Source organism: Myotis brandtii, unplaced genomic scaffold (genome assembly GCF_000412655.1).
Source record: "Myotis brandtii unplaced genomic scaffold, ASM41265v1 scaffold504, whole genome shotgun sequence".
Classification (NCBI taxonomy): Eukaryota; Metazoa; Chordata; class Mammalia; order Chiroptera; family Vespertilionidae; genus Myotis; species Myotis brandtii.
The window spans coordinates 741,343-763,731 of NW_005369217.1; the positions used below are offsets into that span (position 1 = coordinate 741,343).

A 22,389-nucleotide genomic window follows, 5' to 3' on the forward strand; every position below is an offset into this window, starting at 1 on the left:
GGGCATCCCTGTCTTGTTCCTGTTCTTAGGGGAAATGAATTTAGTTTTTGCCTGTTGAGTATGATGTTGGCTGTAGGTTTGTCATATAAGGCTTTTATTATGTTGAGGTATGATCCCTCTATTCCCACTTTTCTGAGAGTTTTTATCAAGAAAGGGTGTTGAATTTTGTCAAATGCTTTTTCCCGAATTGATTGATATGATTATTGTCTCTCTGCTTTTAATTCTTTTGAGTATATGCCCAGAGGCGGAATTGCTGAGTCATATGGTAACTATTTTTTAATTTTTTGAGGAAACTCCATACTGTTTTACATAGTGACTGTACCATTTTACATTCCCCCCAGCAATGTGCAAGTGTTCTACTTTCTCCATAACCTCACCAACACTTGTTGTTTTATGTTTTTTGTTTGTTTGTTTGTTTTTATAGTAGCCATCTAATGGATGTGAGGTGGTATCTCATTGTAGTTTCAATTTGAATTTCCCTAATGATTAGTGATGTTGAGCATCTTTTCATGTACTTTTTGGTCATTTGTATATCTTCTTTGGATAAATGTCTATTCAAATCTTTTGTCTATATTTGTATGGAGTTGTATGTTTTTGTTAAGTGTTAGGAATTCTTTATCTATTCTGGATATTAGTCCCTTATCAGAAACATGATTTAAAAATATTTTCACCTATTCTGTGGGTTGCCTTTTTAATCTGTGGATAGCATCTTTGATGTTCAAAATTTTTAAAATGGTCATGAAATCCAATTTATCTATTTTTTTTTGTTACCTATGCCTTCAGTGTTATCCAAGACACCATTACCAAATCCAATGTTGTGAAGCTTTTGTCTTGTGTTTTCTCCTAAGAGTTTTATGTCTTACATTTAGATCCTTACTCCATTTTGAATTAATTTTTGTATAGGGTGTTAGGTAAGGCTCCAACTTCATTCTTTTATTTGCTATTCTTGTCCTATTGCCTTGATTAGGGAGAAAACATTTCATCTGTCACCACTAAGTTTCATAGGAGCTGTAGATATTTTTGCAGATGATTTTCATCAGTTTGAGGAAGTTTCCCTGTATTTCTATTCCTGAGAGCTCCTTTAAAAAAATCATGAATAGCCCTAACTGGTTTGGCTCAGTGGATAGAGTGTCGGCCTGTGGACTGAAGGGTCCCAGGTTCGATTCCAGTCAAGGGCATATACCTTGGTTGTGAGTACATCCCCAGTAGGGAGTGTGCAGGAGGCAGCTAAATTGATGTTTCTCTCTCATCAATGTTTCTAACTCTCTATCCCTCTCCCTTTCTCTCTATAAAAAATCAATAAAATATATTTTTAAAAAAATCATGAATAGGGTTGATTTTTGTCAAATGCTTTTCTGTATCAATTGATATGATTATGTGACTTCTTTAAACTTTTTTAGGCCAAACAAAGAATAATTCAGGATGCTTTGGGCTGCAAATAGCATATTAAACCAGATTAAAATGTGATTAAAGTAAAAATAAATGTATTCTTTCTCTGAACAGGATGTCTGAAAATTGACAGTTCCAAGGTTGGCTAATTTGGCAAGTCAGAAATGTTGGGATGCTGTGTGTTTTCGGTTACTCCTCTGTCTCTTTTTAAATTTATTTTTTTTTATTGCTGACAATATATGCCCCATTCTGCCTTCCGGGATGCTGTGTGTTTTCCGTTACTCCTCTGTCTCTTTTTAAATTTATTTTTTATTGCTGACAATATATGCCCCATTCTGCCTTCACCCCCCTCCACCCAGCCCCTGACTGTCCCCTCATAGTTGCAAATTGGCTACTGAGGCTTTGAGTGTCACAAGGTAGGCAGGAAGTAGGGGATGCACTCCTCTTTTTATCATGAGGAAAGTCTTTCCTTGAAAATAATAGGCTTTTATGTCTTTTGGCCAAAATATTTAACCCTAAACCAATCTGGCAAAAGGAATGGAAAGGAAATGAAATTCCCACGAATAGTTTAATTCTATATTTTTCAGTGTGGATACTTTTGGCATTTTGGTTGACAATTTGTTGTTGTGCTGGACTGTTCTGCTCACTGCAGGACATTGAGCGCATCTGGCCCTCACTTATTAAGTGCCAATAAAGCCCTTGAGTAACTGTGAGAACTTTCAAACTTCCTCTGGTGGGCAATACCACCTCCCATTGAGATCCATTGTTTACTAGTAGATCAATGTGATTCACTCCCAGGGCCTGGGTCCATTTTTACCTTATAATATAGCATAGAAGGAGGAAATGACTCTTGAGTATATTGTCAGCAGTGTCAGCCATTGGGAGGAGGGGGGCGGGTAGAAGCATCTTCAAGTGGAACCAGAAACATGATTGGATACAGAGAGATGCCGACATCTTTCCCAGAGCCTCCAAATCCAGGGGGAGTTACTCTTTCTGCCATAAGTACCTCTATGGTAGCAGCATGAGCCTATACTTCTCACCAACTCTGGCCATATGGTGAAAGACTGCAATGGGAGAGGGGGCTTGTTCTTACCAAGTTTATTTCTTTTTCTCCCTGTGATGTTCTAATAGTAAACAATCTCAACCTGGCAAGGACCTTGGAGATCATGAAAATTATTGTAAAGATGAAGACACTGAAGCCAAGAATGGTGAAGTGATATTTTCAAGGCCAGTCAGAGAGTGAACAAGTCAGGACTGGTTAGCTGATCAAACATATATACATACGAACATGCCCCGACTGGGGCTAGGGATCAAACCTGCAACCCAGGTGTGTGCTCTTGATGGAGATTCGAACCCGTGACCCTTTGGTGCGTGGGCTGACACTCTAACCACTTAGGCGCACTGGCCAGGGCATACTAAGATTTTTTGTTTGTTTGTTTTTGTTTTTATCCCAGATGAGATTTTCCTGGTTCTTTAATATCCACTTCAAATATCAACAAACTAGTGGCTTTTCCCAAAACTGCTAAAATCTTCATGTAGAATTAGTCTTTCTTTCTCTTTGTTCTCATATCCTCTCCATTCTTTTGTCTGCCCATTTATCTATCCATCCACTCAACTATTTTTTTCACTCAACAACAATTTAATGAATGCCTACTTACTCTAACTGTACTATGTTTTATATGCCTTACAGTGTTCATATGGCTTGTCTAGTTCTTGAATGTGTGTTTTTTCCTTCTGCAGATTATGAGCTCTTCAAAGTAGAATATTGGGAACCAGCTATAACTGTAAGAAATATTAAATTATATTCTGTTAACTGTGATTGTTTTGCTCTGATTAAAGAAGGCACGTTCTAACCTGGCTTGGAGTTGCACATGGGATCTGGGAGCTCACCTGGAAATGCAGATTATCATGGAAAGATTAACAACCTTGTTGCAGAAACCAGAATCGCCAGCCCTTTGAAGACCCTTAAACCCTTTGCATATCTCTAAACCCTTTGAAAATACCCAGCCCTTTGTGTATATCACTAGCCCTTTGAAGACCCCCAGCCTTTGCATGTCTGCAGGCCTTTGCAAATCTTCAGCCTGTATTACCTGTAAACTGCCCATTTGGCATACCCTTTTGCCTACTTCCCCATGTAATCTTTGTCCTTCTACCCAATATAAACAGCTGGATTATGGGAAGAGGCAGAGCAGATTTTTGTGGATGACCTACTGCTCTCCCGTACTGCCGGCAATATTGAAATAAATGCTCATATATGATTCAACCCTGTCTTTGCTTAATTGGCTCAAGTAGTGACAGGCAGGCTGGACCTGTCCAGTTACACAAGTAGGACAAGAATAAGGCTTATGACTCTGTTTGTACCAAGTGCCTGACACAGAGGAAGGTATTCAGCCAATGTTTGCAGAACTGTATTATCCATCTAACAGCACCTTCTCTTCAAGTTTTGCCGGGGTGTTTCTCAGTATCTAGAAGGGTTCAGGAATCTGGAGAAGGGGCTGTGTGTAAATTAATAAAGAGACTAGACATGAAATATAAATTTGGAATACATGGGGGAGCCAGAGGAGACCTAGTTTCAGTAACCAAGTTCTCTGAATCTCTGGACCCCTAGCTTTTTATTAACACAAATTTCCCCAAAGCAAAGCAGATATACATATCAAAGGTTAAGGTTTGGTATACTGTAGGCATTGTCAGGTTGGGGGAACTGCCCTTGGCTGTTCAGCTGTTTGGCCAGCAGCAGGTAATATTATATGCAAATCTTTAGGTTTGGGGAAATGCTTTCAGCTATTCCAGCAGCAATAACATGATTCAGCCCTGCTGAATATAGAAGCCCATCAACCTTTTTGATGAACTTTTTGCATTTTATTATGCATTGCTGGAATTAGCTTCCAGCAAAGCTTATTGAAATAGGCATTTATTTTCCTTTTTCAAGTTTCATAGGACATTTAAAAAGCACAGAGACAATAATTTCATCAGAGTCTGAAATCTGCAGAAAGAGAAAAATAAACCAGGACAGAATTCATATAAATTATCAGAGCGTCATCATCATGACTGCAGTGACGTGGATGGATTTATCCCAATCTGAGAAGAATTTGATTGCTTCATTATATGTATAATCTTTATCATCCTTTCAGCATCTCTTCTCTTTGGGATTCCACATATGGATCAACTATCCCTCCTGCTTTATAGATGGAAAACTGAACGCTAAAATGGCCTACTGGCTTAAGCCATCTAGCCATGGCAAGTCAGGAACTGAGATGTAGGGATAAAATAGACATTTTTGGATGTCAATAGTTTCAATAAAATCAAGATCTTATTATCAACTGCATATCATATTTACTATTTATTAAGCTCTTAAGTGCCAAGAACTTTATGTGCATTGTCCTGTCCCAAAATTTTTATTTAGAAAAAATTCCCAAACCTACAAAAAGTTGTGAGAGTCCTATCTAATAAAAGAGTAGTATGCAAATTAACCATCACTCCAACACAAAGATAGCGGCGACACCCATAGCTACAAGATGGCAGTGTCCAGTCCTCTCAGCCACGCTGGAGTCCTTCAGTCCTGGGGGGTGGCCACTGAGAGCAGGGCCTGCTTGGCCATTGCCGTGGTGACCCGGGAGCAGCCAAGTGAGGCCCTGTAGACATCGCACAGCACAACCCACTTGGCCATCACCCATGGCGACCCGGGAGCGACCAAGCGGGGCCCCGCAGACAGCAGAGAACCATGGGGAGTGGGCCTAAGCCATCAGTAGGACATCCCCTGAGGGCTCCCGGATTGGAGAGGGTGCAGGTTGGGCTGAGGGACCAACCCCACCACCCCTGTGCATGAATTTCATGCACCAGGCCTCTAGTATACAATAAAACATCATTTCACTATTTGCTTTACTTCTTACACCTGGTTTCTTAGGACTAGTTTTAAATTTTTGCTTATCTCCCCCCCACCCCTTAAACCATTTGAGTTACACACAGAAGGTGTGATTCTTTGCTCCTAAACATTTCAGCATATATCTCCTCAGAACAAGAGCATTCTACATAACTAAAACACAACTATACCACTGAGGACATTTAACATGAAAACGATTCTGTTATCTAACATAGTGTCATTATTCAAGTTTTCCCAACTTTTCCAATAATCCTGCCTTCCTTTCTTCTTTCTTTCAATCCAGGATCTCATCAAGGATTACTCATTATATTTACTTTTTATACTTCGTTAATCTCCTTTAATTTAGGACAGTTTCTCAGCCTTTTTTCTCCTTAATGTCATTGACTGTTGTGAGGACTCCAAGCTAGTTATTGTGCAAAGTGGCTTTCTATTTTGTATTTGTTTGATGTTTCCTCATGGAAAGATTTGGGGTAAATATCGACCAGAATGATTACATAGGTGATGCTCTGTGTTTTCCACTTTATCACATCACAGGGCATGAAATAGTCTGTCCTGTCATCCATGACATTACAAACACTTGGTTAAGGCAGCATTTGCCTAAGTTCTACATCACAGAGATACCATTTTCCTTGGCAATTACTAAGTAACCTGTAGGGTGACATGATGAGGTTGTGTGAATATCCTCCCATCAGCCTTTCACCCAGTGGTTTTAACATTTTGATGACAATTGTACATTATCTTTTAAAACTTGCATGATAACCCTGTGAGGGAGATATTATTGCCAGTAATTTTGCAGTGGGGGAGCTGACAACAAATACATATCTATCAACAATTGAATCCAAAAATCAAACGAAGAAAAAATCTGATGAACAGAATAAACTGGTGAATGGAATAGAATAAGGGTCAGGGAAATGGAACAGACTGATGACTCTCAGAGGGAAGGCTGTGTGTGTAGGAGGGTAGGGAAGAGATTAGACAAAGATCTTATATGCATGTATGCATTACCTACGGACACAGACAATAAGGTGGCGAGGGCCTAGGGCAGGGTGGAACTGGGTGGAGGGGAGCTATGGGGGGAAAATGAGGGACATCTGTAATAATTTCAATAATAAAGACTTAAAAAAAAGAAGAGAGAAACTTGCTCAAGGCACCACAGCTAGTAAGGGACAGAGCTGAGCTTTCAACCCCCGCAGCTGTCTCTAAATGCCTCTGCTCTCATGACTTACTGCGATACTTCCTGAAGGTACATCTCTCTTCTTTTTTACTCCAGGCAAGAGAAGAAAAAGTGATATTTAAGATCATAGATGACACCAATTTTTTTTTTAGCTCTTGAGTCTTTTCCTTTTATTCCCTGAACACTATTTTTTTGTTGAAGCTTGATGCTCCTCAATTCACCTTGCTCTGACTATTACCTAAATGTGGTGAATAAATTACACTTTTGTCCAATGGTCCCTTGACTATGAATTTCTACTTTGATTTGATCCCAGGGTGCTGGGGACCCTCATGCTTGCCAGCACCACACTGTGACTGATGCGATTACCTTTGGTAATGGTCTATGGGAGTGTAAGAAAGACCATGACATCAACCCATAGGGATGATCACAGTGAACTTCTCTCTGGGTTCTTTCATAAAGGGGGAACTTGTGGGGTCTTGGGGTGAGGGCAGGGAATATATTTTTCTATTGGGATCAAATTTTCCAGCCAAGAATTGGATTAAAAAATCATAATATATTAAAACTAGAAGAGATTACCTGGCCCAAACCCCTTCTTTGTGGATCAAGAATGTGAGCCCTAGAGTGGGAAGTGGACTGCCCAAGTTCATAGCAGGTGACCCACAGATTTGGGGCTAGAACCAGGGACTCCATGCAGTTATGTTCCAAAATCACTAAGTTATGCTCTATATTCACCCTTGCCTGGCGCCAACTCAGCCAGCTTGCCTGGTCCTTGGTCTTCCTGCTGCCCTTTCCCAGCCTTCCCCTCTCAGATTTGCCCTTTGAAGGCATTTGGTCATTTTTTCCTTCATTCTTCCATTGTTTCATTCATTTCTAACCAACGTTTATTATCGTCCTGCTGTATGCCAGATCCTGTGCTGGGCACAGGGGGTACAAAGCAAAAAGAAACAGTGTCAGCCTGGAAGGAGGTCACAGTTTAGGTGGGGGTGGGGAAATACAATCCAACAACCATAACATTATGTGCTATGTCTGCACTGGAGTAACACTGCTCACCCAGTGCCCTTGGGAAACAGTTGCTGGGGAACGTGGGACCCGTGGAAAGGGAAGAAAGTACTATGAGGGAAAAGAAGGGCAGGGCAGAGCTTGCTAGATGTGTGATGAGAGGATTTGGAAAGGGACCCAGAACACACCCTCTCACAAACCCAGGAGTAATGGCGTGGCTGGGGTGGCTGTAACTGCTGCTGGTGATTAGAAGCCTAGAGCTGGTTATTGGCTCAGTTCAGTTCAAAGGTTTAGACGAGAGCTCCATCGTCCTGCACGGCTACTGGGTGTCCGGAACCCTTTGTGCCTGTAGGAGGAGGAGGCCTGGGGAGGAGGCCAAGAGAGGAGGCCAGGGAAGGAGGCCTGGGGAGGAGGTCAGAGGAGGAGGCCAGGGGAGGAGGCCAGAGGAAGAGGCCAGGGGAAGAAATGGCGAGGACGCTGAGAAGCAGGAACACAGCTGCCATAAGGGCACTAATTGCAGTGTCAGCTGCAGGAGGCCCTGTGATCTTGCTGCCTGCTGCCCCGTACACTGCATCATGGACACTTAGTTATGAGGGCTAAACTGAGGCCCAATCTTATTCTGCACAAGGGAATAATCACATCACAAGCAGGAAGGAAGGCGTTAAGAGCTGATTACACCAAGGCATTCGTAGGCTGTGAAAAGTTTTGGCTGCTTTTTCCGCTCTTGCTGCTGACCGATTGCACAATCCAGACCAATTAGGAAACAGCTGCTTACATATATCAGCGACTTGATATAATGACTTCATACAGCATGGCTTGGGCTCTGTCGGACTTCTCAAGTGAGCCCTTCTTCCCTTAACAACAGTCAGCACAATAGTGACAACTGGAAAACATTTACTATGCCAGACTGTGTGTTATTTATATGAATTAGCTGCTTAGTCCTCATAGCAACCCAAATCATTAGGCAGTACTAAGAATCCAGTTTTGCATAGGAAGAAACGGAAGCTCAGAGATGTTAAGTAACTCGCCCAAGCTAATCAACAGTGCAACTAGGCCTGAATGAGGCAGTGCGGCTTTTGAGCCTGCGCTCCTGCTCACTAGGCATATTGCCTCTTAGTCCCAGGAGAATGTGACAGGGCAGGTGCTCTAGAGATGGTTAAAATGTTTAATTATGTTGTTCATTCACTTGTGGTTCATTCAATGATAAACTACATGAGGGCAGTGAATAGGCCATTTTGTTCACCTCTGGGCCCCCAGAACCTAGCACCTTCCTTGCCACACAGTACATCTTTTGGGCTGAAGGAATAGCTATGGCTCAGGTGACATAGCCTATTTTATATTTTGCTAATTATCCTAGCAGGAGAAACCAATGAATATAGTCTTTCTGTGCATCTGTATTTCTCAGTTTTGTGAGCTGACTGGGTTCTGGGTCTTCAAAGAGAGTTACCAGGGCTGCTCCTTTCTTTGCCCTTACCCTCACCTCCAGTCTCAGGCACTCATTCTTTAATGAATTTGTTTAGCATATATTTGAAGAATACCTGTGCCAGATAAGTTTCCAGGTATAGCAGCGAATAAGACAGATAAAAATTCCTTTTCACATGGGCTTGCCCTCCCCTAGAGGAGGCAAATAGTAACAAGAATTAAGTAAAATACACAATATGTACAATGGAATACATGTTTAGGAAGGGGGCTATGAAGTCTCAGGAAGAGAGTGAAAATTTTAGATAGGTGGTCAATGAAGGCCTCATGGAGGATGTGACATTTGACAAAAGATTAGAGGGAAGTTAGGAGGCAGGTCATGCAGATACCACAGGGAGGAGCTAACCAGGCAGAGGGAATAGCAAGCACAAGGGTCTTGGGGCAAAACTATGTGGTTATTAGGTGAACAATGGGGAAGTCAGAAGTCACTGGAGTGAGAGGGGAAAGTGATTCCAGACCAGGGTGAGGTGGGAACCACTGGAGCAGCATCTGGGAGGAGGGCCATAATCGGACTTTCCGGGTTATTCCACAATGTGGCTGTGTGCATGCCTATCTCCCCTCTAGACTGTGAGCTTCTCAAACAGCGACCATCTGTATGTTCCCATGGCTGAGCACAGGGCCTGGCACCTGGCAGATGTTTCAATACACGTGTAACCAACGAATATACACAATAAGCTTGTGAAACAAGCTAAATTGGAGTGCAAGCGGAGGCCCAGAGGGAGGACAAATACATTCTGACCTGAGGAAGGAGGGATGTTTTATGGAGCAGATGTTTCAATCTAGGCCCTAGACCAGTGATGGCGAACCTTTTGAGCTCGGCGTGTCAGCATTTTGAAAAACCCTAACTTAACTCTGGTGCCATGTCACATATAGAAATTTTTTGATATTTGCAACCATAGTAAGACAAAGACTTATATTTTTGATATTTATTTTATATATTTAAATGCCATTTAACAAAGAAAAATCAACCAAAAAAATGAGTTCGCGTGTCACCTCTGACACGCGTGTCATAGGTTTACCATCACTGCCCTAGACAGATGAGAAGGCTCTCCGAGGTTGAGCAAGGAACAGGAGCAAAGGTTTGGGAGCAAAGGCACAGGCCAAACTGAGACAACTTGGAAGAGACAAGTGTTCCTGGCGTAGGGAGAGAGGTGGCGCGGTGGGTGGGAGGCCAGAGTCACAGAAGAGGCCCAATCATGTCACCAGGTGCAGACCAGGCTAGCTCGCTTGGGCTTCCCAGGGCAGGCAATGGGGAGCCACTGCAGGATTTTACAGGTGTGTGCATCCATTTTGGAGGATAAGATTCAGCCATTAGGTTTTGGCTGTTAACTCAGTCATGGCCTGTCTGTCGCCAAAGGGGGCAGCTGGCCGTGCAAGAAGGATGTACGGCAGGCGGTGCCTCACATCGTGGCCGCAGCCTCTCCCTCTAGACCAGTGGTTCTCAACCTTCCTAATGCCACGACCCTTTAATACAGTTCCTCATGTTGTGGTGAACCCCAACCATAAAATTATTTTCGTTGCTACTTCATAACTGTAATTTTGCTACTGTTATGAATCGTAATGTAAATATCTGATATGCAGGATGTATTTAGGCGACTCCTGTGAAAGGGTCGTTCGACCCCCAAAGGGGTCGTGAGCCACAGGTTGAGAACCGCTGCTCTAGACTGTGCAGACTGTGTAGAAATACTGTCGGTACAGAAGGAAGAGCCCGCCCGTGGAGCCCTCTGACACTGCACAATGAAGGACTTAGCAGTGCACTCAGGTGTGTTCCAACAGGCGCCTGTGTTCAGCACGGGAGCAGCTATGATTTCATTACGCTGCTCATGCAGCCCATCCGTCCTCTGTAGAATCAGTCAGGCTTAGGTTCCAGGGCTATTGAATTTCTCCTGCGCGGGAGGGGGCTGGGGGGAGGCTGGGAGGAAGCTGGCTGAAAGCCCCCACAGTCTGCTTTGCCCTGAGCGGCCTGTGGCTCAGCTACTTCCCAGTCCCTGAAGCAGGGATTCCTCACAAAGACGGAGAGGCTCCTAGAAAGGGGAGCTTCGGCTTCTACTTCTCAGCAGGGAGGGGAATGATGAGGCGGCCATCTGCGAGGGCAGGCCTCGGGCCATTCTGCCTTCTGTGTGTGTGGGGGCAGGGGGAGGGGGAATGGCCCCAGGAGCCCCTTCTGCAGTGGAGATGGAAGTCCATGCCCAGGGGAGAGTTGTCAGCCATTCAGTCCTTGGAGGGGATGGGCTTGTTTCCAGGCTGGAGTCCAAGGCTCCCACCTTCAGGCCCTGACTCGAGCTACCTCTGGCGGACCCACTCTGCCACCTCTGCTCTCCAGCTGTCTCCAGTCAGTGTGCACGGCTTCGTGGTGAGACAGGCCCGAGCACAGCTCCTGGTGTGGTTTCAGCTGGGGCTACAGTCTGGGACTGTCCCTGGGCAGCACACGGTTTCACACGCACACACACACACACACACACAGACACCACATGTGCGGAAGAGACACAGCTTTTGAAGTTGGGAGGGGGCAGGCAGGGGCAGGAATGGAGTGGCGCAGAGAAACCCCAGTACCCAGCTTTCAGGGAGTTTAAATAAGAAACCAGTCATTTGGGGAAGAGGAGGGAACTTTTATCAGTAATTTCCAGTTTCTTTTCAACTGCTTTCAGGGAAAGAAACCCAGTTGTCCTCTGCTGAGAAACAGCAGGTTCACCTGCAATGACTAAAATGCCATTCAGGGACTCCAGGAACCCCCAGGTACAGAAAACCATGTGAGGAGCAGAGCTTTTACTCTCACACTGCAGTCAGGGGTCAGCACCATAGTGTCTGCCCGCATTCTCTCGGGAGGGCCTCTGATGATCAGGGCTCATTGTCTACACACAATTTGTACAGTTTGGAGATGAGCTTAGCTGGCCTTTCCTTATTGTTATTTTTTAAATTTTTATTAATTGATTATATATATATATATATATATAGTGCACTCACTGGCTGACTCTTGTACGTGCCCTGACCTGGGATTGATGCACAACCTTGGCGTATCCAGATGACACTCTAAACAACTGAGCTACCAGCCAGGGTGGCCGAGAGAGAGATCTGTTTATTGTCCCGCCTATCCGTGCACTCACTGGCTGACTCTTGTACGTGCCCTGACCTGGGATTGATGCACAACCTTGGCGTATCCAGATGACACCCTAAACAACTGAGCTACCAGCCAGGGTGGCCTTTCCTTATTTTTGGCCTCCTCCAGCCCCTGTAAAACTCTCATTGTGGATTCAGACATTAAACATTGGCCAAGAGGGCTTGGTGATGGGCACAGGCAGGTACGCTGGATTGAGGCTGAATCTCTGACTATACTCCAGACCCACACGGAAAGGAGCTTTTTGGTTTCCACTCTTCTGTAGTAAGGGTTAATGGATGACGTTGTTTTGACAGCTGTCAATATCTACTAAAGACTTTAGAAATGCTCATCATCTTTGACCTAAGAACACAACATCTAGGAATGTCTCCAAAGAAATTAGAGATACCACAAGTATTTAAGATAAAGATGTTAACACAGTATTATTTATAATAGTAAAAACTACAGCCATCAAAATTGCTATTTCAGAATGTTTGATGAAATGAAAACATATTTACAATTATTAAAACTTTAAAAATTATGTGAAAAAATTTTATATGGAAAATCATGACAAATATCACAAATATCCATATATCCTCCAGCCAAATGATCAAATGTTGACATTTTGCCATATTTACTTAAGAATTTTTTTTTAAAACAGGCTTAACTCACTTTATTTTTATTGTATAATATTATGTGGTGGCCACAGCTGGAGCCTGGGTCCTCTGCACAGAAACTCTGGTGTGGGTCTTTACAAGATGGTCAGTGAATTCCTGATAGGGAGACTTGGTGAACACAGTCTCTTTCCAGAGATCTGGGGTGATAGCTGTAGGTCTTAGAGATGGCATCAAAGGTGGCCTTGGCAAAGTTGCCCAGGGTGTCAGTGTAGCCCCTGGCTGAGGTGTAGCAGTCGTCAATACAGGCCATCATCAGCAACTTCTTAGGCACAAGGGCCGAGATAATGGCCTTACCCCTGGGGGCAGGGATGAGGCCCACCAGTACAGAGACACAGCGGCCAGTCACCTTGCAAGGTACGGTGTAGGGTTTGCCGATCTTGTTTCCCCAGTAGCCTCGCTGCACTGGCACAATATAGAGCTTGGCCAGGATAATGGCTCCTCGGATGGCAGTGGCTACTTCCTTTGAGGACTTCACACCCAGACCGACATGTCCATTGTAGTCCCCAATGGCGACAAATGCCTTGAACCGGGTCCTCTGGCCAGCACTTGTCTGCTTTTGCACAGGCATGATTTTCAAGACTTCATCCTTGAGGGATGCCCCCAAGAAAAAGTCAATGATCTCAGATTCCTTGATGGGCAAGGAGTATAGGTAGATTTCCTCTAGGGACTTGATTTTCATGTCCTTGACCAGGCGGCCCAGTTTGGTGACAGGGATCCACTCCTTGTCCTCAGCCTTGCCTCCACGAGCTCCGTGGCCTCGGCCCCTGATGCCGCTGCCAAATCCTCCACGGAAGCCGCCGTGACCTCCTATTCCGGGGCCCACGGGGCCTCCGGGCCCTCCCGCAGCACAGGCGTCATCCGCCATTTGGTGTTTCGTCGGAAAAGAAGCAAGAATTTTTTAAGAAATAAAAGATTACAGATATAGCCCTGGCCAGTGTTCTCAGTCAGTGGTTAGAGCACTGGCCCATACACTGAAGGGTCTCGGGTTTGATTCCTGGTCAAGGGCATGTACCTCGTTGCAGGTTGGTTCTGACCCCAGTTGGGGCAGTGTGGGAGGCACATTGATTTCTCTCTCTCTCTCTCTCTCTCTCTCTCTCTCCCACACACCTTCCCTCCCTTCCTTTTACGCTCTCTAAAAATTAATGGAAAAAATATCCTCAGATGAAGATTAAAAAAATTACATATATATTTGAGGACTGTTTTGTATTCTTCCCTGCCTTTCCAGAGATAACTATTTTGTTGAAATTAGTATATAACTTTCCCACCAAGAATTTACCTCTCTATATAAAAACCTAAGTGACCAGTATGTCCAAATGACCGGAATGACCGATCGACCGGTTGCTATGATGTGCGCTGACCTCCAGGGGGCAGACGCTCAATGTAGAAGCTTCCCCCTGGTGGTCAGTGTGCTTCAACAGCCAACTTCCCTCAGCCCCTCTCCCTGGCTGGCTCCCCTCCCTCTACTCCTCCCCCCTTCTGGCCAGCCCCCCGATAGGCTCCAAATTGGGGGGCTGGCCTGCCAACCTCCCAGGGTCCCTTCCCCAGCCAGCTGGCCTCTGATAGACCTCAATTGCCAGCCAGGCTGAAGGACCCCACCTGTGCATGAATTTGTTCACCAGGCCTCTAGTACTTTATACACACACACACACACACACACACACACACACACATAGCTCTCCATAAAAATTTTAGAACATTTAAAAATAATTTAAAAAAATTTTAACCTCCTGCAATGTGCTGTTTTCACTCAACTCAATTTTCAAGATGTACATGGATGTTTTTTATTGCTTTATGTGGTATTCCAACTACACAGATATATTTAATAAACTTTTAAAATAAAATTATAGCTCTTGCTGGTGTGGCTCAGGTGGTTGAGCATTGTCCCAGGCACTGAAAGTTTGCTGGTTCAATTCCTGGTCAGGGCACATGCCAGGATTGCAGGCTCCATCACCGGTGGGGGCCATGCAGGAGGCAGCCAATCAATGTTTCTCTCTCACATGGATGTTTCTATCTCTCCCTCTCTCTCTAAAAATCAATTTAAAAAATCCTTAAAAAATTATGGTTGTTTGAAGAGTTATCTCTAAGTGAACACTTCCATCTAATTACCACCCAGGGCAAGAATTAGCCTTATCTGTACCCCAGAAATGCTCCCTTATGCCCATTCCCAACAGCTATGTTTTTTTCTTCCCCCAAAGTAGCCACTGTCATTACTTTTTAAAATATATTTTTATTGATTTCAGAGAAAAAGGGAGGGGGGGAGAGAGAGAGAAACATCAATGATGAGAATCATTGATCGGCTGCCTCTTGCACGTCCCCTACTGGGGATAGAGCCTGAAACCTGGGCATGTGCCCTGACTGGGAATCAAACCATGACATCCTGGTTCATATATATATATACTAGAGGCCTGGTGCATGAAATTCATGCATGGGTAGGGTCCCTAGGCCTGGCTGGCGATCAGGGCCAATCTCTGGGGTGACTGGCAGGGTGATCAGGGGTGGGAGCCCTGCTAACACTTGCCTTGGCCGACCTGGTGCTGCCCACTTGCCAGCCCTGCCCCCCCCCGCCACTGCTGGTTGCCTCCCTCTGCGGGGTGACTGGCGAGGCGATCGGGAGCCCTCACTGGCACCCACCTTGGCTGGCCTGGGGCCTGCGGGCTGTGGGCAGCTCCTGCATTGAACGTCTGCCCCCTGGTAGCCAGTGGTAGTCATAGCGACTGGTCGTTCCACCAGTCGTTCTGCCATTCAGTTGATTTGCATATTAGGCTTTTATTATATAGGATATTAAATATTTTTATTTATTTCAGACAGGCGGGAAGAGGGGGAGAGATAGAAACATCAATGATGAGAGAGAATCATTGATTGGCTGCCTCCTTCACACCTACTACTGGAGATTGAGCCTGCAACCCAGGCATGTAGCTTTGACCAGAGTTGAACCTGGGACCCTTCAGTCTGAAGGCTGATGTTCTATCCAGTGAGCCAAACCAGCTAGGGCGTTTCTTATATTTTTGTATTTTCATTTGGGATCATCTTTTTTTTTTTTTTTTTTGACTGAATAAGTTTCTTTCACAGTTCTTTTAAGGCAGGTCGGATGGTAACAAGTTCTCTGTTTTTGTTTGTCTGAAATGTCTTTATATTGCCTTCATTTTTGAGGACAAGCTTTGGTGTGTACAGATTTCTAGATTGGTCGTTATTTCATTTGGGCCCTTTAAAGCTAGCATTCCAATGTCTTGTGGCTTCCATCATCTCTGGGGGAAGTGAGATTAAAGTCTTACTGTTGCTCCTTTGCAGGTAATATGCCTGTTTTTCTCTGGCCACCTTTAAGATTTTTTTCTCTTGTTTTTAGTAGTTTCCCTGTCACCTAGATACCATTTTATTTATACTTATACTGCTTGGGGTTCATAGATCTTCTTGATTCTGAGTTGATATCCTTTATCAGTTTTGGAAAATTCTTGACCATTATCTTTTCAAAAATTGTTTCTTCCACCTTGGCCATTGGTTGGACCACCATCTTGTGCACCAGAAGGTTTTGGGTTCGATCCCTGGTCCAGAGTACGTGGGGGAGACAACCAATCAATGTTTCTCTCTCACATAGATGTCTCTCTCTCTCCCTTTATCTTTCTCTCTCCCTCCCTCTCTCCCTTCTTCCTCTCTCTAAGATCAATGAAAAAAAGTGTTTCTTTTTCTCCATGACAGTCCATTTTCATGTATGTTAAGTTTTCTGAGTATAACTCCTAGTCTCTTATGCTCTTTGCATATATTCCTTTTTAAAATCATCTTGTTCAGATATTTTCTACTGACATGTTTTTAAGTTCATACCCTTCATCTTCTGTATCTAAATTGCTGTTAAAAAGTTTGTTGAGTTCTTCATGACAGATATTGAGTTCATAATTTCAGGTATGGTATTTTTCAGTTCTATAACGTCTCTTTGCTTCTTTAAAAAGTAGATTCTAGTTCTCAGTTGAAATTCCTTATTATTTCATTTATTTTCACCACCTTTCCCTCTGTTTCTCTAAAGCAGGGGTGGGGAACGTCTGGCCCGCAGGCTGTATAAAGCCCTCAAAATCATTTGGTTGGGCCAGCTCTTGCTTTGAGGGCTAAGAGGCCCCAAACTCTGGGTTCATTCTTGATTTAATTCCTCTTGCAGAGTACAACACTACAAAATTTCACTGCCTTCATAATCTTCCAGATGCCTTCAAACAGATTTTGTTATATGCTGTCAAGCTTTTCTGGTCCAAACCCAACCTAGTCAATCAATAATGAAGTGGAATTCTCAATGACATTTTAAAAGTGAAAATGAAAAGCAGGTTTCAAAAACAGAGTGTGCTGTCTGGTGCTAACTTAGCTAAAAATAAAATCATGTGAATATGTATATATATGTATAAGTGGTGCTCTTTGGTTGATTGGATTATAGATGCTTTTCATTTTGCTGATGTGCTTTTCTGTATTTTCCAAATTTTTTATAATAAATGAGTTTTTCGTATTTAAAAAAAATGCTTATTTTAGAGAAAGACAACTGCCAAAATATATTAGGTGAAAAAGGAAGAAAACCAAAGAAAAAGAAGGTGCTATCCCAGAAACGATAAAACCATCCACAGAATAGTGGAGGAAGGAAGGTGGGGCTACTAAGTAGCCCTCAGAGCTGGGAGGGACTTAGCTCATCTTAGTCAAACCCCTCATTGTACCAATGGGGAAACCGAGGCCCAGGAAGTAGCATGGCTTGCCACCTAGCGACAGTGCTGGTCAGGAGCTGGGTCTCCTGGAAAGGCTAACCCTCTTTCCAGGACAGTTTGTCAAGTTAAGGTGGCCCACAGAGTCACAGGCGGTTCTCCCCACAGAACCAGGACGAGAGCCTGGGGCGAGGGCTGAGAGTGAGGGAGCCAGGCTGGCTCAGCCGGCCCTTCTCAGACAGGGAAGTTGCTGGGCTATGACTGTTGGACTCACCTTACCTCTTGCTTTGTTTAGTGTTTGTTGGTGAGCAGTTAGCTTCAACAAGGGATGGCACTGTCTACAAGACACATTTCTTAGCTTGGCATTCAAAAGCCTTCTCAGTCTGCCCAGTGTCCCTATTTCACATGCGTCTCTGCCTTTTCTACAACTCTTCCAACGCCCGCAGCCCTGGTTTGGTCCTTCCATGCTGAGTGGTGGACATACCATCCCCCATCAAGAGAGTCTTTCCCCTTCTCCTGCCCTAATTCTACTTGTCCCTCCAGGTATAACTTCATCCCTCAAGTTCTTCTACTAGTAGCGTCTGAGCCTCATTTGGAAAAGATCCTCCAGGCTTTGCATTTTCTTTCATTAATTGTCAAGTCTCATTTTGAGACTCCAAGGTCTGAGAGACAGTGACCGATTCTTTCATATCGTGGCATCCTCCCTGGCACAGAAGTCAGTGAGGTGGGCACTTTAGGCAATACTGGTGAAGCAAGAGCTGTTTGAAAGAAAAATGCCTGTGAGAGGCTGGGGCAGAGCTAGAGTTGCTGACGAAGAATTTCGATGGGCGGCCAGGACAGGAGCAGGCAGCAGAGAGCCCTCTATTGGAGCCTGTTGAAGGCTTGCTGCTGCCTGTTCCTCTCTGCCCTGATTCTGGTGTCGGTTTCAGAAAGATGGAAGGGGACCCCAAGTCAGGAGGGAGCAAATATGGAAAGGAGACAACTGAGTTGTGCTGTCTGAGGTAAAGATAATTTAGAGAGGAAGCAGTGTAAGGGATTTCAAGTCTGGAAAGATGGGCAACTGCCTGGAGAGGGATTGGGCCCTGAAGTCTGAACACATTTCTCAGGCATGCAGTGGGCTGGCCTCATGAACAAAGAACAGGAATATGAGTTTGGGCAGAAAACGAACAGCGTGTAAGGGTTTTGGTTGCAAATAATAATGACAGGCCAATGCATTTGGGGTTCGGGGAGAGGAGGTCCTTTCAGTTCTCTTGCAGAGGGAGCCTTACCAAGGGAACTATTATATTGATCTGAAGCCAGACTTTTTCAGGTTTTTGATGGCTTCCATTAGGTACCTGAGCAGAGGCGTGTAATTGAATGGGGAGTCTAGGAGATTTTAAACCAAGGATGTTTGAATGAGAGATTTGGAGTGCTTAAATTTTGGCGTCTTTTCTTTGCAGCACTGAGGTTTATTTGGGGGCAAGGATTTGAAGTCATATTAGAATTAGCTGGTATAAAAATCAAATGTCAGACCTCAGCCTAGAGACAGGGGCGAGGGGGAATCTTGTGTTTACCTTGGCTAGGGGACTTGGACAAATTCTCAGAGGCCAGGTTCACAGGAGTAACTCCCAGAAAACTAGTCATGCACAGAATCTCATTCAAGGCGTTATGGGGGATGCACAAGAGCACCTAGCCCTCCTGTTACTTACAAGTAAGGTCCCTGCAGGTTGGAAAGCCTTTGCAGGGCACCCAAAGTGCCTCACTTTGGTGATACGTTTGGGGAGAGTGAGCAAAAAGGTACTAGTGTAGGATGAACGTTATATGTCATGGGGAGCATAATTTAAAGGGCCTGATCATTTGGACCAGCCTAAAATACAACCTGTGCTCAGAGCCACAGTGCTTGGAATTTCACCATCAGGCATTCATTCCCTTTCTTCACCCTTACTTCACTGGGTGAAGCTTACAGAATTCCTCTTCCCATCATTGAAGGGGCTTCGTACAGCACCTGGAAAGAGGAAAGGTGGGAATAGGAGGTAAAAATTCCACTTGCTTGACTTCTTTTGCCTCGAGAGGAGCTTTAAGTGTGGTTTGTTTTCAGAGAGGCCCCATTTGAAAACAGCCTCCTGGTTTTAAATCCCAGTTATGCTGCTTTCTTGCTGGGAACCTTGGGGCCAGTTACTTAGAACAGTATTTCACATGCATCTGGCACAGAGTAAGTGCTCAGTAGACTTCGCTATCATTATTCTTACTAGCTTTCAGCATGGCGGCACCTACTGTCCAAGGGAATTTTCTGTCTAGGTCCCAGCTAGGGGTAAAGGAGCCCGCGACTAAGGCTGCAAGAGGAGGCAAACGTTTTTCAGTTCTCTGTTTCTCAGCTGCAAATTCTTTGAAATGCTCCTCAGCCCGTGTGATAGAAGAATGTGGAGACATGGGGTAAGTAGTCAGAGAGGAAAGGAAAATCAAATCAACCAATAAGTCACAGGCAAGGGAAACCGGGCTGTGGGTTTTTAAGAGAAGTTTCTTTGGAACACAAACTTGCACATCAAGTTTGGTCACCAGAAAATGAGAGGGCTGTTGTACCAGTCTGCTCTCCTAGCTTCCTTCATGGCTCCTTCTACAACCCTGTGTTTAAGACTTTGGCATTGCTGGATGTTTTAGGAAATATTTGCTTTAATTAACTGAGTATGCTTAAGGCAAATGCTTCTGACAAAACAGTGCAAGCCTTGGTTCTGGTCCTCCCGAGATGAGCTTCTGGTTCAAATGAGCCATTGGATGGTCTGGAACTCCAGCTGGCCCTGCTCCAATGCTGATGACACCAGTGTTCTAGCCAGTGACAAGAATGGCTCAAATGAATACTGAAATTGACATCCTGCACAGGTCCTCCCCCTATTCTGAGCCTTCACGCCCATGATCATGGTGATGGTGGTGTGTGTATGTGTGTGTGAACTCTAAGTGTGGATCTAAGTGCCTTGCCCCTCCCTTCATTGGATCCTAACACGCCCTCCCCTCCCCGGCCCATAGCCATTTTTGTTTAGATGCCCTGCTGGGTTCTCTCTTGGGAGGTGTCTGCAGCAGGCCCAGCGAGGCAGTGTCTCTGGTGGCTTTTGTCTCCTGTGGAGGGCAGGTGGGTGAGGCTCTTTGCTTGAAGAGAAAAAGGATGAGGGTGTGCTGGGGAAACAGGTGATGCAGGAATGGGGAAGTGGCATGGAGGATGGAGGATTTAAATGTTAAGGGGTGGGTAGAAAATGTACCAAGATATTTTGAGGGCTAAATTTGTTCTGGAAGTTAAATGCATAGAGTGTGATGAATCAGAAGAACAAGAACCACTTAAGATTGTTAAAGCTGTTGGGTTGCCCCGGCGATATATAGACATTTTGTGGATGGTTTGCTATTAGCAATAAACATTTACATAGCACTTTGCTTTCTCAAATATTCACCCACAGAACCCTGGGGTGTTACTGATGGCCAGGACACTGAGACCCAGGGAGAACAAGTGATTGGCTTGCAGTACAGAACGAGTGTGCTGCGGAGCTGGCAGGAGGTCGCAAGTCTGCTGATGTCTTGCTGCTCCCTGCATTGTGCATCGCTTTGCTGCTCAACTTGCCTTACAGTGCCCAGGTCTTCAGACCCGGGACCAGAGAGGTTGAAGGGGCCTGATCCACATTAACTAACCAAGAGGCTGTAATTGACCTTTTGGCTTCAAAACCTCCTGCCTGAGTCCTTAACCCCTAGTGTCTCATGGCTGGTTTACCTGCTCACCTACCAATGCTCTCTCTTGGAGGATGTCACCACCCATCACACAGGTGCCCAAGCAGTTTGACTTTTCCCATTGCCCACTGTCCACACACCCTGTGTTTAATCAATCACCAAACTTTTAAATTCCATCTGCTTAATATTTCTTGCATTCCTCTTCTTTCCATCCCTACTCCAACCACCTGTCTACTGGCCTACTAATTAACCTCTTAATTTTCTTCTATCTATTCTACTTCAAAAAATTTCATCAGGTCTCTCTCTGGCTAAAAACTCTTCCAAGACTCCCATCGACCTCAGGATAAAGGCTGAACACATCACAAAGCCCTGCCACCTCTCCAGACTTGGCCACTGAACTGTCTCACACTCTACTCTCAAGCCAGAATGAACTTGTGTTTTTCATGCTGTGGGAACTTCAGCAAGGGGGCCAGAAGAAGACAGAGAAAGATCACAGGAATGGGTAAGGAGAGAATAAGGCTTAGAGCCTGGGCCTGGGCCTGGGCCTGAACCACTGGCCAGCATGGAAGTACCCACTTCACCTGGAATATTTTCAACCCAGAGGGCACTGTCATCACACTCAGAGGTGGGTAGGATCTTCAGAGCAAGACTGCAAACTCAAAGCTCTCTCTCCAAACAGCATGTTCTGGTTTGGTGACTCTTCAGAGGCTTAACATTTCTTACTAGCTGCGTGATACTGAGCGAGGCACTTAATGTAAGGAGGCTGTGAGCCTCAGTTTCCTCATCTGTAAAATGGGGATGATAACTGCCCTACTTGTGGTATTTTATTTATTTATTTAAAAAAATTTGCTGCAAAATTTTTTTCACAAAAACTGCCTGCTATTTTTGGGAATTTTTTTTACTGTGCGAGCCTCCAAGGGAGGGAGGGTCCTGCCACCCCCGTGGGAAGGTGAAAAAGCCATGTACTGTGACCACCCTGTCAGCGAGAGGGTGAGATGCTCCGGCCTGGTCTCTGCATCGGGAGCAGAAAGCAGAGGTGCAGCCACAGCTGAGAGTCATCCCAGAGGGTGGAGCCCCAGTGACAATGACAGTGCCGGCAGTCACCAGGGTGTCCAGACCAGATTCTCCTTGAAACATGAAGTTGGTTCCTTTCTCCCGTGGCTTTGAGTTCATCCTGGGAGCTGCCCCATCTCCTCCCAGCAAATGCCATTCCTGCTCTCCAGTTGGCCAGTCGGTTTCTGTAGATGGAAGCAAGAGTGTCTGCTCGAAGATTCGCCTCCTTCACAGGACGGTTGGGACAGGCAGGACATTTAGGTGGGGCTGCCTCAGGGGAACTGGGTGGA

The 22,389-nt window shown here is 44.9% G+C and overlaps 1 pseudogene; it reads right to left on the reverse strand.

The window, feature by feature from the left end:
- Window positions 1-12,699: 12,699 nt before the first annotated feature.
- On the reverse strand, window positions 12,700-13,575 carry LOC102251743 (annotated as a pseudogene).
- Between the last annotated feature and the right edge of the window lie 8,814 nt (window positions 13,576-22,389).